Source organism: Schistocerca cancellata, unplaced genomic scaffold (assembly GCF_023864275.1).
Source record: "Schistocerca cancellata isolate TAMUIC-IGC-003103 unplaced genomic scaffold, iqSchCanc2.1 HiC_scaffold_818, whole genome shotgun sequence".
NCBI lineage: Eukaryota > Metazoa > Arthropoda > Insecta > Orthoptera > Acrididae > Schistocerca > Schistocerca cancellata.
Window position 1 is genome coordinate 691,314 of NW_026046829.1, and position 19,685 is coordinate 710,998.

Below are 19,685 nucleotides of genomic sequence, written 5' to 3' on the forward strand. Positions count from 1 at the left end.
AGCTGATTGATGATCAGGTTCCTGAGTCATTGAAGTTATTTATCAATGAATACCTTAGTGGTGTCACAATAGATTTAAAAGATGAAATTAAATAATTGAAAACAATTCATATTTTGAAGTGGGATTACATTACTTTACAGTCTTTTGATTTCTAGAATAATATGCATGATCTTAAAATTTTAAGCTTATTTTCCAATATATCCACAGCTATGATCATCTTTTACAATTTTCCAATGACTATAGCTGAAGCAGAATTGTCATTCAGCACCCTGGCTTACATTAAAATTTGTCTGAGATCAACTATGTGTTCCATGGCAGTTTTCCCCAAGACTGTCATGCAACTTGTTACATGATATTATATGATGATACCTTCATTAAATGTAGTTTCATTCTTACAGTGCACCATAATTGCAGACGGTATTTGCTGCTACCAGTGACTGCCCAGCTAATAGCTTATTTTCTTTGCTCCTTATATTGCAATATGGATATGATATTTTTTTTTTTGTAGACCTGAAACAAGCTGGCTGGGATGAGATAAGAGTTTACTTAAAGGAACAGGAAGCAGCATCATATTCATGATAGAACTGAAGGCTAAGTTTCAGCACAGATAGGTGTGAGTGGAATTCTTGTTGCCTGCCCTCATTCTCCATGAGGTCGACAGGACCAGCTATTTGCTAAGAAATGGAGTTGTTCATGTGTGTGAAATATCTTTTTATAAAGATAAAAATCTAAGCCAGGGGTAGGCTTTGAGAGACACTTCAGTGTGAGAAACACTGTTTGCCTCAGCAGCCACACTGTGGAAGAATGTTCCATTTAAACACATGGAAAAGGTGTCCCCATTGGTTCATAATGTTATTTTCTTTAGAGCACATGCTTTTTTGTGCATGATTGTGTGTAAGACCACTTATTTCTCAGCTTCAGATTTGTACCATGGTGTGGGAGATGTTTCTATTTCCAGTAAGTTGTTAATGGATTTTGTGGTCATATATTTATTTATTTCGACACCATGCTAACATGTGTAATATAGGGTACTTCAAGTACCACTATCCTTTCCTCCCATCCCTGTTACATTTGTGAATAATGTATGGGAAGTAACACTGTCAGTTAAACTGCTTATCAGCCCTGATTTTTGCATCATGGGAATTTCATGGACCCATGTACTGAAGGTTATAATAATTTGCCCAGTCTTTCTTGGAAGGTATGCTATAAGAACTCAGACAGTTAGTCATGTACAGTTCATTGATAAATGACTTTAGGTTGTCTGAATTCTTCATTTAGGACTGCTTCTCTTAAAGAACACTGAAAGCATACATTTTTACTCCACATATCAGAGTAATTCCATGTAATGGACAGCACTTCTGATTCAGTTCCCATTCGTTTTTGTTCCAGGTACAATGTGATGAGATGTGTTGAAAGTTCTTATGAGCACTAATTTGTCAGTTGGTTTTAATTTCATTATTTTTAGGAGCAATTAGTAGGAGAAAGTAATAGTTTGTCTGACCAATCTTGGAATGTATGTACTCAGACGTTTGACAGAGATTCATTATCAGTGAATTGATAAGCATTTTGTAGTTGTCAGATTTAGTTGTTACTGGGTACCTATATTTATAAATTTTAAAGATTAACATGAATTCTCAGCAGACCTACCTACAATGTGTAATAGAGGGAACTTTTGAAACCACTGTTTACCTCCCACCCCTGTTGCTTTTACAAAGAATGTTTGTGAAGAAACACTCTTGATTAGACTCTCTATGAGCTCTAATGGTAATTTTGTGGACTCAAGTATTGAGGATATTATAATTTGCAAATTTATTCAGGAACATAGTCTTTCATAGTTGGAACAGTTGGTCATGTACAGTACTACATTTGAGGGGCATTCAATAAGTAATGCAACACTTTTTTTTTGCTGGCGAAATTGAGTCGAAAAACTGCAGAATTTGCTGTGGGACATAATAAAATAATGTTGTTTCAGCTATTATAGTTTAACTAATTTCTGATAGGTGGTGACACCAGACATAGCCTTTAAATTGGCATCTGTGACTTAGGTGTATTCCAAGCAGAGAGCTGTCATTGAGTTTCTTCTGGTTAAAAACCAGTGCATCATGGATATTTGTAGCAACTTGCAGAATGTCTAGAGAGATGTGGCAATGGAAAAAAAAGCATTTTCATTCATTGGGCAAGGCTGTCTGATGTCCCATGTGCCATCTGGCTGTACACAGCTTTGACTCCTGAAATAATGAAACTAGTGGACACTCATATTTGAGGTGATCAATGAATCACAATCAAACATCTTGCTGCACATCTGCAAGTCTTTGTTGGTAGTGCTGACACTGTCATCCAGCAGAGGCTGGATAGTGATAAATTTTTGTCAAACATCATGACAGGAGAGGAAATAGGGGTTTGTCACTTCAAACCAGAAACAAAACTGCAATCCAAGGAGTGGCACCACACCACCTCTCCTCAGAAGAAAAAGTTCAAAGCAGCTCCCTCAGCTGTTAAAGTCATGGTGACAGTGTTCTGGGGCTCTAAAGGGGTTATTCTGATTGATATCCTCCCTTATGGTATAATGATCAACTCTGAAGTGTATTGTGCTAACCTCTGGAAAATGAGGAAACAACTTCAGTGTGTTTGTCACCACTAATATGCCAATGAACCTACATGACAATACAAAGCCTTACACAAGTCTGCACACCTGGAGGAGGTTATAAACCTTTATTGGGTTGTTCTCCCTCAGCCACCATACGGCACGGATCTCACGCCTTCCTACTCCCTTCCCTTTGGCCCAATGAAGGATGCACTCTGCAGGAAGCAGTACATGGATGATGGGGAGGATATTGATGCAGCATGTCATTGGCTCCAATGAAGACCAGCAGAGTGGTACCATACCAGCATACAAGCCCTCTAGTAAGTGGCATAAGACCATTACATTGAATGTAGATGATGTTGAAACATAGGATTTTGTAGCCGAAAGAGTGGGGAAGAGTATGGAATCCCCAATAAAATCAACATCCTTTAAGGAAAAAAAAATTGCATTACGTACTGAACACCCATCATAATTATTTAACTTTCAGACAGTCTGATCTTCGTGTTTACAGTTATATATTTCAACCCTTTCATGGGCCATGGTGGATGTTCTTCCCACTAAATATATTTCTTAACAACGTATATGGTCCTTGGGCTGCATACTTACCACCAACTTAGCGTCATCCCAAAGTTTTTGGGAATGCATCTTACCATCTCTGTCTATACCTGACATATATGTGGTAGTACACTGCACCAGGTGTATGAAAACTACTGCAACAACAAGTTTCTGTTTGTTGTGGGATCACTACTGTTGTTAGAAGACATTGCATCACTTCTGCAATGTACATTATTGTGACCTGTATTAGCTAATACCTTTATTGTGCGATTAAGTTTCAAGGACGGTTTTCACGTTGTAGTAGGTAAACGTTAATACCAGTAACAATTATTTTTTAAATGAAGGAAAAGAAAACATAAAATAAAACCAGAATACACTGTTCATTACTTTTTATGTGTAATGGCGACACATAACAGTTCACAAAGGGAAGTGTGAAATCCCTTTACCACGACAGTTTTAATACCTCACAAACACGCCATCATGCTATATGTACCACCATAGTTCTTGGTGCTAGATCACAATAACAAAATTATCAAGAAATAAATATAGTCAGCTGATCACAATTCTAACAGCATAACAAAAAAATTATCTTCACTGGGATGCTACAAAATATGACACATCTTTTATAGCATCTCAGCACTTGCCAGCTTATGTTAGATAATGGAGAGAACTTTTGGTTCTGCAGCTATATCCATTTATTCAAGATAAAATCATGAGCGGTATGAAGACACTTGTTGATACTCCTCCTTATGGGTTCTCGTGTTTCAGATGCTCTTGTCCCTGTGGCTTCTAATAGCAACTTGTGGTAGGAAGTAATATATAAACTCCAAGAGTCTTAGAATGTCTGTAAATCATTTTGATTTAATTGAAAATGGGCTATTGATGTTGTTGAAACCATGTACTCCACAGATTCTCATCAAGTACCACCTCCAACAACAGTACAGAAATTTGCTTTGTGTGGAGAGATTGATGACAATCCGATTCCCACAGATTTTAAATTGGTCCATAATGTAGTTTCTTACTGGAATGAAAACAGGAAGTTTTCCCAACTCACCAGAATATTGCCAGAAAAATTTTGTGTAATGTCATTCAGCTCTGCATAACAGAGAAATTTTATTTATTTATTTATTTATTGTTCCATGGGACCAAATTAAGGAGAAGTCTCCATGGTCATGGAACGAGTCAATACATGAAATTATAACACGATATTAGAAACAGATAAAATGAAATATAAAAAAAAAAACATATTCAGGTGACAAGTCGTAAGTTTAAATGAAGACAATCAACAATGTAACACTGGAATTTGCTTAATTTTTTAGCTCTTCCAGGAGCTCCTCGACAGAATAGAAGGAGTGAGCCATGAGGAAACTCTTCAGTTTAGACTTAAAAGAGTTTGGGCTACTGCTAAGATTTTTGAGTTCTTGTGGTAGCTTATTCAAAATGGATGCAGCAGAATACTGCACTCCTTTCTGCACAAGAGTCAAGGAAGTGCATTCTACATGCAGATTTGATTTCTGTCTAGTATTAACTGAGTGAAAGCTGCTAACTCTTGGGAATAGGCTAATATTGCTAACAACAAACGACATTAAAGTAAATATATACTGTGAGGGCAATGTCAGAATTCTCAGATTTTTGAATAGGGGTCGACAAGAGGTTCCCGAACTTACACCACATATAGCTCGAACAGCCCGTTTTTGAGCCAAAAATACCCTTTTTGAATCAGAAGAATTACCCCAAAAAATAATACATACGACATAAGCGTATGAAAATATGCGAAGTCGACTACTTTTCGTGTTGAAGTGTCACTTATTTCAGATACTGTTCTAATGGTAAATAAAGCAGCATTTAGCTTCTGAACAAGATCCTGGACATGGGCTTTCCACAACAGCTTACTATCTATCCGAACGCCTAGGAATTTGAACTGTTCCGTCTCGCTTATAATATGCCCATTCTGTCTGATCAAAATATCGGTTCTTGTTGAATTGTGAGTTAGAAACTGTAAAAACTGAGTCTTACTGTGATTTAGCATCAAATTATTTTCCACAAGCCACGAACTTATTTCATGAACTACATTATTTGTTACTGTTTCAATATTACACACAAGATCCTTCACTATCAAGCTGGTGTCATCAGCAAACAGAAATATTTTTGAATCACCTGTAATGCTAGAAGGCATATCATTTATATAAATAAGAAACAGCAGTGGCCCCAGCACCGACAATAGGGGAACGCCCGACTTAACAGTGCCCCATTGGGACTGAACATCACTACCACTCTCAATATTTCGGAGAATTACCCTCTGCTTTCTGTTCTTAAAGTAAGAGGCGAACCAATTGTAAGCTACGCCCCTTACTCCATAATGGTCCAACTTCTGCAGTAATATTTTGTGGTCAACACAGTCAAAAGCCTTCGTTAAATCAAAGAAAACACCTAGCGTTTGCAACTTTTTATTTAATCCGTCCAAAACCTCACAGAGAAAAGAGAATATAGCATTTTCAGTTGTTAAACCATTTCTAAAACCAATCTGAACATTTGACAGCAAATTACGTGAATTTAAATGATCCAGTAACATTGTATATACAGCCTTCTCGATAACTTTAGCAAACACCGATGACATAGAAATAGGTCTAAAATTGTCAACATTATCAATGTCTCCCTTTTTATAAAGTGGCTTCACTACCGAGTACTTTAATCGGTCAGGAAACCGACCACTCCAAAAGGAAAAGTTACAGATATGACTGAGAACTGGGCTAACATACATAGAACAATACTTCAGTATTCAGCTAGATACCCTGTCATATCCATGAGAGTTCTTGGTCTTTAGTGATTTAATTATTAACTCAATCTCCCTCTTGTCAGTATCATGGAGGAGCATTTCAGGTAACAGTCTCGGAACACTTTTTTCTAAGAGTGCTATATGATTCCCTGTTGGGACTAGGTTTCTATTTAGTTCGCCTGCTATATTCAGAAAGTGATTATTAAATACTGTACATATATGCGACTTATCAGTAACACGGACATTCCCACTACGCAGTGATTCTATATCCTCGACCTGTCTCTGCAGACCAGCAACTTCCTTTATGACTGACCATATGGTTTTAATTTTATCCTGAGACTTAGCTATTCTATCTGCATACCACATACTTTTTGCCTTCCTAATAACATTTTTAAGCACCTTACAATACTGTTTGTAATGGGCTGCTGCATTCAGATTTTGACTGTTTCTAACGTTTTGATATAATTGCCACTTTGTTCTACAAGATATTCTTATCCCTCTAGTCAGCCACCCAGGCTGCCTGTTTGTGCTAGTACCCTGTTTTAAACGTTCTAACGGAAAGCAACTTTCAAAGAGCATGAGAAAAGTCTTGAGAAAGGCATTATACTTATCGTCTACTGTATCAGCGCTATAAACATCTTGCCACTCTTGTTCCTTTATAAGGTTTACAAAGGTCTCTACAGCAACTGGATCAGCTTTCCTGAACAGCTGATGACTATATTTAGCACGTGTTGCAGCATAAAAATCTTTTAATGTTAAAATTTGCGCATCATGATCTGAAAGGCCATTCACCTTTTTGCTAACAGAATGCCCTTCTAGTAATGAGGAATGAACAAAAATGTTGTCTATGGTTGTTGTACTGTTCCCTTGCACTCTCGTTGGAAAGAATACGGTTTGCATAAGATTATATGAATTAAAGAGGTCTACCAGCATCCTCTTCCTTGCACAATCACTTATACAATTAATATTGAAGTCACCACATATAACTAACTTTTTGTATTTCCTATAAAGTGAACCAAGAACCTCCTCTAGCTTTAGCAAAAATGTTGTGAATCGGAGTCTGGGGATCTATAAATAACAACAGTTACAAGTTTAGCTCCGTTAAATTTAACCACACCTGCACAACATTCAAACACCTTTTCAGTGCAGTACTTTGAAACATGAATTGACTCAAATGCGATGCCGTTTTTCACATACATGGCTACTCCCCCACACCGCAAAGAGCTCCTCGAAAAGCAGCCAGCCAACCTGTATCCTGGTAAAGGAAGCCTCTGAATTATCTCCTTATTTAAGAAGTATTCAGATATACCAATAATTTCAGAGTCAACATCTATAAGCAGTTCACAAACTTTATCTCTAATACCTTGTATATTTTGATGAAATATACTAATTGCCTCATTACTCGGATACCTAAGCTTTGTCAAAAGTGATTTCCTTGTTAGAGAGACTTCCCTTAAGCAGGAATACCTATCAGCTGACTCCAGTCGAAAAAACGTGCAGCTCTAACACCCACTACTGCAGGAATTTTCCCATGAGTGATCCCACCAACCCCACCTATGCTGTCACCTATAAGCTTTGTCAACCTCCCCTTCCCATACCTGTTGAGGTGCAGGCCATGTCTAGTGAAAACCGTCCTGCTGATAGACTCCACCGACACCACTGAAATGTGACCCATGCTTTCTGTCATCAGCGCACCCCCAAGTCTCATGTTATTACGCCTGACGTCTGTATTAAGATGAGGCCGATCGTGACGCTGAAACAGTTCCACGAAATGCACATTCGTGTTGCCAGTCTGAGTGGCTATCTTTTCCAGGTCACCATCTATGTTATACTCCCCATCCCTATCAACACTATTACCAGCCCCAACCACAATCACTACCTGATCCTCTTTAGTAAAATCCCTACATAACCCCCCTATGTTAACAGTCACCTGAGCCAACCCTGCATTAGGCTTCACAATGCTGGTGACCTGGTACTCACTCCCCAGCACTTCCTGCAACTGCTGGCCTACACCTCTGCCATGAGAACTACCTAACAGCAGAACCTTCTTCTTCCTCTTCGACTTTGCAACTGTTCTAGCCACTGTAACTACTGAGGTCTGCTGCATACTTCCTGCATCTACAGCTACTAGAGATTCCTCTCCACTAGACTCTGACAGTTGGTCATATCTATTGTAAACACCAATAGTAAAACTATCTGAAAATCTTCTTCTCCTAGCAGATCTCTTGCCAACAGCCAGCTCCCATTCCCCAACCCCCTTCTCCCTCCTCATCCTATCTAGCTCCTCCTGTGCGTTTTTCAACTGCACCTGAAGGGCACAGATCTTATGCTCCTGCTCCTCTATCAATTTACTCTTGCTACACGACCTGCAGTTCCAGGAGAGGATCTCACCAGAATGCCCACTGGCTTCCCCACTGCATTCCCCCCAGTGAAATTACTTCGAACAAGTCTCACACCGCAATACACTACTCACGAACCTACGGCAAAGCCCACACTTCTCACTCATGGTAAAATTTTACTTTTTCTAAGTTCCGCTACTACAATAAGCAGATGTTAAAAACCTGACTACAATAATCACAAACTTACTCTACAAGGGAAGTAACTACTATTATTAACAGTATTAATAAACAACAAATGTGAATATAACAAAAGACTAATACAGAAAGAGAATCAAACGTCTAATGACACAGTTACGAAGCTGTAAACAGTTCCCAAAAGGTTCTTCTGAAATTATTTCACCAGAAAACACCAAGAACACCGGTTGAAGACTGCTAAAGTTCTTAAAGAAACCACTATACACAAACAATTAATTAGTACTTAGCTTTCGATGCGCCGCTACAGCTGCAACTGGTCAGCGCGGAATGTAAACACAGGCAGGATCCATCCACTTGTGCAGGATCCATTCTAAGTGCACGACCGTCACTTTTGTATCCGGACAATGTTGCGCCGTTCTCTTTTTTCACACAAGTACAGTATCAGAGAAAATGAATGAAGGAGTACGTTGTAAATATTTTTGCACAACATGTTTTGTTTTGTGTTCCCTGTGAATCGGTTGCCGTTATTGTATCTGTTTGTCAAGCAGTTTTCATTTATGCAGACTGTCAAATTAGTGTTGATTTATCGATGCATAATAAACGAAACTGTTTCTTAGCGAATTACTGTTGCATTGTAGACACGATGTTGGCAGTTTTATCTCACCCCTAAACATCATGTCTTGCAGTTAGTGCAGAGAAAATCGTTTAGCATGAAAACGCTTTATTTGAATAATCTGTTGACACTAAATACTACTGCGGACCTGGTTTAATGCCATACTTAAGTTTTCTTTAAGACAAAACAAAAAATTGTTTGACACGACAATAATCTGCTTCTCGGGCAAATTAGAGATTCAGTACATACTTTATGCAGTCGCAACAACACTCAAAATTTTTGTTGTTGTCCTTGTTTGTTTGAAGAAAATAAACAATTCTGCTTTTGGGCAGGTTCAGTTAGTTTTAGAATTCGGTTCTGGATGTGTCGAAAATGATTGTGTGTCAATATCTAATTTACCATACATGTATAACGACCGAGAAATACATCCGAAAAGAAGCCAGTATGTCGCTAAGAATGAAGGTATTCAAAGTGTAAATAAACGTATCTACACAGGTGTATTAGCAATTAAATGTGTATATTATAGCAGCAAATAGTATGTCAAGAAATTACGCCGAATATATTGAAGAGCAATTATTTCGCATGCACGGTAAAACGAAATTCCTCTAAGATAGAAATGTATTCTGACACCATCAGTTCGGTGGTGAACGCTTTTTAGAGTACTTAGAAAAATCTCTCTCTGACAGTGGTAGAGCTTGGTACGCAGCACGGGACGTGTCTTTGATAGGGGAACCGGCCATCCAGTGCGGTGGGCTGCGGTGAACTGAGCAGCCCAATGCTGTGGGCTGGCAGTACGGCCGTTCGGCTGAGGATTTCAGCACACTGACTGGGTAGCTGGGATGACTGTGCTGTGCGGCGGACCGCCGTACAACATTTTAGCTCCGACACAACGGACACCCCACAGTACCAACAGAGTAGCATTATGAATGCACAAACACTCACGCTTACATTACAGAACCGTGTACATGTCAGAACGCAAGAAACCTCAGACATTTGGAGAAGCTTCAGCTTGATACACAGGAGATCAGGAGGTTGCGAGATGTTGTGCTGTGTGGCGTGAAATGGGACAACTAGTGACAGAATTCCACGATATTAATGTAAGGCGAGGATCTATAGTATACTGTGTTTTAGTTCTATATTATTGTATGAACATTTCAAACGTGCTGGTAGATTTTTTGAGTTTTTAACTCGGGAGCTAAATTCCACAACATGGTGATGAGATAATTGTCTTTCGAAAGGCGTTATTGAGTTGTAGTTGTGACATAAATGGGATTAATGCTACAAGTTATGACTGATAAATTATAATATCAACTTTGTTATATCCATAAAACTGATGACATTAAAATAAGGTTCAGAGTTACATTTTCGCTAGGATAACAACAACAGAAATCTGAAGGCTGCAAATTCAACTAAATAATTAGAGATTACAATTACAAATACAACTGGAACGATCACATAGATAATGTTGTGGGTAGAGCCAACCAAAGACTGGGATTCATTGGCAGAACACTTAGAAGCTGCAGCAGGTCTACTGAAGAGACTGCTTACATCACGCTTGTCCACCCTAATCTGGAGTATTGCTGTGCGTTGTGGGATCCGCTTCAGATGGGACCGACGGATGACATCAAAAAAGTACAACGAATGACAGCTTGTTTTGCATTATCGCGAAGTAGGGGAGATAGTGCCACAGACATGATACGTGAACTGGAGGGCAATCATTAAAACAAAAGCGTTTTTCGATGCGACGTGATATACTCATGAAATTTCAATCACCAGTTTTCTCCTCGGACTGTGAAACCTTCTGTTGGCACCCACCTACATAGGGAGAAATGATCATCACGATAAAATAAGAGAAATCAGAGTTCGCCCAAAAATATTTAAGTGCTCGTTTTTCCCGCGCGCCGTTCGAGAGTGGAACGATAGAGACACAGCTTGAAGGTGGTTCATTGAACCCTCTGCCAGGCTCTTTCTATTGAATGGCAGAGTAATCACGTAGATGTAGACACACGAGTAAGATCTACGTTTAATGATTTTACGAAACCAGATGCTTTAGAAAAGCAGTCGATCACAAATGGCAGCATATACATATTTTTACATGTGGTTTTAACTTTAATGAATAGAATATAGCTGGCTGTAGACACAACTAACAACTCCAATAATATTATAAATGAGCTACAGAAGTCTCAAACACTGGTACTGATAAGCATTTTATTTCTCAAATTCTATTCCGACTTTATAGTAGTTACGACACAGTTTTGGAAGAGAAGGTCGGTTAACACATCCCGCCCCAGCTTGCACAAATCGAAAAAGGTGCCTTTGTTCATATCTCCAGAACCCGCTTAGTGACAGTTGTGTCCTCCAATACTATAGCGAAATAACATCAAGAACGCCATCTTTTATCGTAAGTAAGAGGTAGCAGGGAGCTCTGAATGAACCGTTGATCCTGTTTGGATAAAGTGACGCTGTAACAACGTAGTGCATTCACAGTTGTGGGAGGAGTGAGATAAAGGCTTCTTTTCGTTGTCGGAAGATAGGAACATGAGGGGACAGAAAGCTCACATACCTCTCAAGGTTAAGTCTTATGTTTCTCTCTATCTTGATTCTGTTTTCGGTCGTTATTTGGGTCTCTTCTGCGTCTTGTCCGAGACCTATCTCGCCACCCATCCCATAGGGCCCTGGTCTACCGTCCCAAAACACATCAAAATTCCCACACAACAGTGCCGTAGCACGACGCTAGAAGAGTCGAAAGAAAACAGCAAAGCCCATTGAGTAAAATCTTCTCGATTTGCAAGCTGCGTCAATTCAAATAAAACACTCAAGAATGGATAGCTGTCCCCGCAATCGTCACCAAGAGCTGAAATCACTGACTGTCAGTGTTCTGTTTGTATCCATATAATGACAGCATCTGGAACCTCCCTTAGAAGGCCGGAGTGATGGATGCACGGAAGGCAAGTAGGGCAGCTCCAAGCAGCTCCATTTCACTGCAGGACTGATTGACGTCAGATGTCGCGAGGGGTCGGCACCACATATGAAACTGCCGCTCTCGCATCCCTACAAGCATCAAAACTACTCATTTGTTTTTGCTCAGTATCAAAAGTCCGTCCCCACAACCTACTAAATGTGTATCCCTCATCTCTGTGTACATTGTTGCTGCTAATTTCGGCCACTTCTTTTATAACATAATGCTAGTATGATGGTGCTTAAGCAAAAATTGACGTCTTTTCGAATTGTACATTGTACCCTTTTTCTAGGCAATGTTGATCCACGGCCGACGTCTCAAGTTTCCTTTGTTTGATATGTAGTGAGTGCTGTGAACAAAGCTCAGCAACAGTGTGAATTGCTAGATTTACGTAAATGCTACCACATTTACAGGGGACACCACACATGCGAGGATATCGAAGACCTACGTTGTCTCTATCGATGGGTAACATGTCTTTTATCTTGGAGGTGTGCCGGAACAACGGTCTCAGTCCATGTCTTTTCAGCACGCGTCCTACCTTGATAGTAGTTGCTCCACAGTATGGAAGAAATGCACTTGGCTTGGTGTCTTCCGCGGTTTCACGAGACGCTTTTTGTTGGTGGCACCTCAAAGCTCTTGCAATTTCTCCGCTCCTGTAACCCTGCGTACTAAGATGTTCTGGACCACTTTCTCGTGTACAGATGTTCTACTTGAACGGAAGACAAGAGGCCGGCTTGGTCATTCAGTGTACAGAAAATCTACGTACACTGACAGGTACTTGAACGCCAAAGGTTTTGACAACTCTGTACACAAGAAAGGGTCATGAACACATTAGCACACACGGCAAAGTTTAACTCTGACGACGACTATCTAGCGTTTGAATCACAGCATTTGAAGCGTGTGTTTAGACAAAACGGTTACAGCAAGGGAGAAATTACAAAGGGTTTCAGGTTTCGCCGGCAAAAGACGCGTCGTGAATCGGCGCAAGAGGCCAAGGCAGCTGCATTCCTTCCTTACTGTACAGCAACTAGTGGCAAGAAAGAAAACTTGCTGAAGAGACATGGACAGAGGCAAGTGTTGCGGCAAGCCTCCGAGATAAAAGTATGTTACACCCCATTAAAGACAACAAAAGTGTTCTAGTTCCTGGCGTGTATGTTGTCCCATGTGAAAATGGAAGCACTTAAATAAGTTATACTATTTGCACTGTTGATGAGCACTATGAGGAGCATTCATGACATATCAGACAAGGGGAACTTGAGAAATCGACAGTGGCCAAACATTGCCAGGAAAACGGGCATAAATTACGATGCGAAAGGACGGGAATTTGCCGGCCGGGGTGGCGGAGCGGTTCTAGGCGCTACAGTCTGGAACCGCGCGACCGCTACGGTCGCAGGTTCGAATCCTGCCTCGGACATGGATGTTAGAAATGTCCTTAGGCTAGTTAGGTTTAAGTAGTTCTAAGTTCTAGGGGACTGATGACCTTAGACGTTAAGTCCCATAGTACTCAGATCCATTTGAACCATTTGTAGTGCAATGACTGCAAAAAGGGCGGTGATCAGTGATTCAGGACTACAATGTGGCAAGACGGGCAGGTATTCGTCGTTCCAGAACGACTCCATATCAACAACATCGCTGAAGTAATCGAAGATTTCTGTCGAATAGACGAATGAAAACTGCTGAAACATGGATAGAGGTCATGGGCAGTGTGAGTAGTGGAACAGCGAGGACGTCACCCCCCCCCCCCCCCCCCCCGGCATTGTTACCATATTTATTCAAGACAGCGTATCCAAAATGGCAGCGACAGATATGGCAATGTCGCAATGACATCATGGTGGGAAGTTCAAATTTTTGGTGGGGAAAAAAGGACTCTTGGGCTACCTCCACTGACCTAAGGAAATGGTGTGAAAAAAGGTCACTTGGACTACTTCCACTAACCTAAGTCGTCCGACTGCCACCTCTTCCTTGAAATTGGCGGGAAAGGACTCAGCCTGTGCTGTGCTGCTGGATAGGATGGACACAAGTCTTTATTTTGCCTACAGTCTTAACTTAAACAATTTGAGTGGTCATAGTCAGTAGCCCCATATAGTGTGTTCATAATGAGGCCCGGGGTCCAAGAGACCTAATACACAGTACCGCAACCAGAGGGCACTGTTGTCCCGTACGTAATGTGATCCTAGATTATGGTGCGCTACTGAAAGAATGTACTGTTTTTAGACGAAGCAAAGTTGGTGAAGTGCTGAAGTAGATGTCTGGAAAACGTTTCACCTATAACGTTAAAAATGAAATACCACAGATTTGGATTTGCTTTTTTTTTTGTATGCAACTCTTCTTGTTGATGGGAAATTACTGGTTAAAACATTTGTTTATGTCAAATTGTAAGTCTCGCATCACAGCCTGATGATGATGAGGCCATCTTTTCGTGATGGGTCAAAGTTAGGTTATTCACTGCCCATTTGGAAAATTTTCAGTGAATTAACAGTGCGAATTGCGATTGGTAACTGAAGGAAGCAGAAATTAGCAGTATTAACTTATCTTCATGTTTCGCAATGCGTATCTCCACACCACTGAGAGGTGAGTGCTGCATTTAACATTCAGACTGAAAAAAAGTGACCTGGCTGGGAACCCATCCCAAAGCTTTCCTGTTTCAATCCACACGCACTTCTTCTGGACGAACACACTCGATCCAAATTAAGTCCTACTCACTGGGTTCTTGGGGCACTGCTGCTCTCTCGACATACGGCAGCTGATCGCTAGGTGGGAATGACATCATTTTCACATCTTAGATTTAACTCACCAGATTTCAGCCGATTTGTGCGAAGTATTTATAAACTTTGTACAAGAACCTATCTTGCAAATCAGTGTATCAATTAGTTAAAACTGAATCACAATCTCCACAGCATTTCCTGAGATTAGCCTGCATATACAGATGGACGCCATCAAGCGACTTCGGTTTGTATGTACAGAGATTGTAACGTAATTATCTTTCCATGACGATTCCAAAAGACAGAATTGTTTCGTAACTCTCACTGGAAAGTTTAAATTCATAATGTTAGCCGAATTGCCGACTAAGCCGATTGTGTAAGTGAGCGACAGAAAACTTTCTTGTGTGGAATGCATGTGCTGTTACTCAAAAAAATGTGTGTGAAATCTTATGGGACTTAACTGCTAAGGTCACCAGTCCCTAAGCTTACACACTACTTAAACTAAATTATCCTAAGGACAAACACATACACACCCATGCCCGAAGGAGGACTCGAACCTCCGCCGGGACCAGCCGGCTGTTGCTCAGACAGTATTTGTAGGCCCTTTTGAAGTTATTTCAGCCCTTCATGGAACACAAGCGCTGCGCCCTATATCAAATTGCTCGTCTAGACTTAACCTACTAACAGTCAGACGACGACGTTTTAGTACCATCTCCATTATCTCTTAACACTATATTTAGAACTTAAGCTTTCTTTTCGCAGCCTTCTGTTGCTACATCAGACACGTCAACAAATGACAGCGCAGAAACCTTCGACACGCTTAGCGATTCTACGTAGCACCAGAATTTTCCCGTTTGCTCGGCAACAATTTTGGCTACTGTATGTAGTTGTATGCTTGGCCCATCATTCATGTTACACACGCACAAAGTTTACTAACTTTTACCTGTTGCCGTTTGCGCTTCCTTTTTTGAAACGTGAGTGCACCTTTATTTAAGAGGAACTCAGGCAACGGTTTATTTGCTCTTCTAGCAAAAAATTATTAACTTTAGTAACCATTGTCGCTATGGTAATATCGTAATCACACTACCGATAAGGTCAGACGTGCTTGTGGCTACAAGGTCTAAAATATTTCTGGGCTGTCGAAGTAGTTGCTCCAGACAGTTTTTGGAAACTGTGTTCAAAAGTAATACACAAGGCTACGTATTCCTACCACCTGCGATGAATCTATAGCCCTTTCAATTTGTCCTTGTTAGGTTACAGTAGCCTCCAATCTGTACTAAGTGCTCTGGGTATTTGTGCACTACTGAGCGTAGAATTTCTTTGAATGATTCTACAACTGTCACCGTGGAAACGTGTGGTCGGCAACAACATCCGGTAATGAACTTGATTTCACCTGGTCGTGTTACACACGTCCAGATACCTTCACCAACTCAAGTTCGACCTCGACAGACACAACAGTTTTTTCAACTGCAAGGAAGACTCCGCCACCTATGCCGTCAAAGTTTAGGCTGTTAACGGTATACATTCCATGAGTCACTAAATATTTTATTGATGTCTACTTCGGGTTTCATCCAGCTTTCGGGTCTGTGAGTAATTTGATGTAAATTCAGGAGCTTCGTTACGAATGCCAAGACAATTTAGTGTATAATTTTGACAGTCAAACTGTCTTTACTTTGTACGCGGTCTGATTTCGCTCTCTACTTATTTACTGGCCAGCGTTGATCAGAGAACCGAAAAAGAAGAATATAAATCGAGTGTGCACTCCACAAATACTCTACTACTGGAGTAGCTCCTCCTTTTGTGTAATTCACCACTGACCTGTCAAGGAGAGTCCTACAGTTCTCCCCCCCCCCCCCCCCATACCCGCAGGTCCAGATAGCTGATTCCTTCTCGCTGTTAACTGATACGAAAAGTTCGGTTTTGTTAGTTTCTAGAAGGTCTGAGACGTTGTCCTCTTGCGTTCCTTCTTCAACTACCTGCTGGACAAGACATTGAAATCAAACCCACATGAATCCCTTTTCTGGCACCTGTCTGAAACGCGCCAGTCTCCCTTTCTGTATGTAAAATGTGGCAGTGTCCCACTATTACAACTCCATGATTAGAAAACTTACTCGTGATGTAACTCTGAAGCTTTCTGCTGCCACTGTTTCTGAGGCAGGTGGTCTATAATAGCTTCCGCTGACCCTCTTTTATCAACTTTTGATCCTTACGTTTATCCAGACAAATTCACATTATGTGTCTGTAATGACATCAGTAGATGCTATCAAATTCTTTACTGCAGTTTGCAGTAAATATGGCGCCACCGTTGGCATCTAACCTAACCTTGAGATATATATCCCATTCTGAATTCAGATTTTAGGTACTGTTCCCTACTGGTTTCATCAGACTTTCGATTCTTAATGCCATCTGGGCATCATTACATTTAATAAACGATACTAATTCTGTAACCTTACCGCGGAAGTTCATATCGTATTGATCTTGTCCATTTCTGATCTGAGAGGACTATGAGATAGATGTGGTTGACCAATCTTCGAAATCGTAAGGGAATTCATCACTGAGTAGAACTGAACAGTGTCTGTACAATTGTTTTTAGTAGTGTTTTTCGATCGTCTGTATGTTGTGTGTTAATTTTGCTATGTAGTTTTCCGCCGTTGTAATGGGTACAGTTATGAATATTACTCCTGATATTAATACAGATTGCTGAGAAGTGTAATTCGGGCACGATCATCTTAGAACTGTCATGTGTCAGTGATATTTTTAAAATAATTCATTTCACAAGTTAACACTTAAATTTGTTAAAGTAAAGTTGTTTTCATCATCTTAGTTTTGTAAGTGCACTACGTATGTTTTTTTTCTGTAATTTACATGGTGTCTCTCAAAAGCGATACATGTAGTTACCTAGTAACAAAGCCGCCCGTTAACATAGAAATCGGAAGAATTTAATAAATCCTCAGTCGTGTCCACGAACGAAGGTCGCAACCAAAAGGAGGACCTGGTGTGTGTCCGGGATGCCCTCATTGTATGGGAAATAGAGATCAGATGATCTAGTTGCCGTTTAGTGAAACTGAAGGATATTTTGATTTTCAGTCATACAAAGTTAAAGGGATACTCACTATCGGCTATCGCCCATTCCTATTTTAGCGAATACCATCTACTTTACGTTGTTGGCCTCACTTGAAATGAGTTGTTGTTTTGTTAATAGGCCCCTAATTGTGGATAAGTCTTTAAAAACAAAGGGGATTGAATCGAGTTTGACTCGTTCACTACCCTTATGGGAAGTTAGAAATATGTACGCACTACTATAATAGCCCTATTATCTGTGTATAACAGTTTAATGTTAACACTCGACTCGTTATTTGGAGACTGATAGAACTTTTGGGTTACAATATTTCAAAATTTCACGCGGCAGCGGAACAGTAAAATCCTTACGAATAATATGAAATTAAATTCAGTGCATAAAAGTACATATGGATTTGCCTGTGTTGCACAAAAATCGCTTTGACCAACACAAATATCGCTCTAAAAATGACGGTTGCATTTCTTAAAAATCTGTCATACACCCGCACGGTTGTCGTCGATGGTTATTAATGGCTTGTCGAAGACATGTGTGTTTTGAATCGTGCTCCGACTAGCACAATAATGAATCGAATGGATCGCCCGACTAGGCAAACCGTGGACCTGAACAGAATGGGAAACAACGTCGTCTTTACGTCCAAGAAAGAATGAAAGGAGGTATAAATCAACTGTGTTCAACTATTGATACTCGTAGAGCTCCGTTACACGCTGCTTGAATAAACAGTCTTTCAAATGACTATCAACCTCGTCCAAGGCAGAGACTTAATGTAATTCGTTTCTTAGTCTGCGGTGGCTGTAAATTCGAAAGGTAACAGCAGTAACAGTTTTATTTACCTGTGTCCCTCATTTGCAGGGGTAGTGGACGTTTCATAGTATTATGTATAAGAACCAAAATAACATAATTCGATTGCATAAATGCTTACACTACTGAAAAACTATTTTTTGAAGAACAAAATCCCAGTCTGTTTAAATCAGCACAACCTCGTTGGATTGATGTTCCCAGTCTGTGAATGTGCCGACTGATACTACCGGATTTTAGTTAGTGCGACCGTCAGAACACATGTGGTCCTGTTACTTATATCACTCTTTTCTAACATTATGCACCACATATTCCCAGAATTACATATTAGGCCTTCCATAAACTTGTAGAACTTTAAACTAGTAGCATGAGGACAATGTTATCTTTAATAACGAACACAGGAGCATGTAAATTATTGAATTACTGAATGATGATAAAATATATCAATGTATAATCGAAATATTTATAAGAAGAGATCATTTGACACACATAAAGAACGAATTACTATTGGCTAGGATGAGATGAAGGGTTTGGTCATATGATGTGGCTGGGGTGTGGTCTGGGCGGCGCGAACGTTACTTCCTCCTTCCTTGTTCTGTTCTCCTAGTGCAGAACGGAATCGTTTCGGTACACATAGGGCTGGGCATCAAGTTCAGTTGTCAACTGCAAAAAAGTTGCGTAGTTAACGTTATGCTCGTTTTTCTGTATTCTACGGCTATTGGCTAAAATAACGAGGGGCTATACACAAGGCGTGGCCAGGGCGTGGTCTGGTCGGCGCCAACGTCCGCTACCTCCTTTCGCATTCTGTTCTCCTAATACAGAGCGGAATCGTTTCGGGGACACGTCACTGTGGGCGCCATGTTTAATTGTCAAATGAAAAAAATAAAAAATGCGTAGTTAGCTTTTTGTTCGTTTTTCTGCAACCTACGGCTATTGGCTAAGATAATGAGAGGATGTACACAAGGCGTGGCCAGGGCGTCATCTGGGTGGGGCAAACGTCCGATTCCTCCTTCCGCATTCTGTTTCTCGTAGTGCAGAGCGGAATCGTCCGGGATACACATCGCGGTGAACATCAACGTTTAACTGTC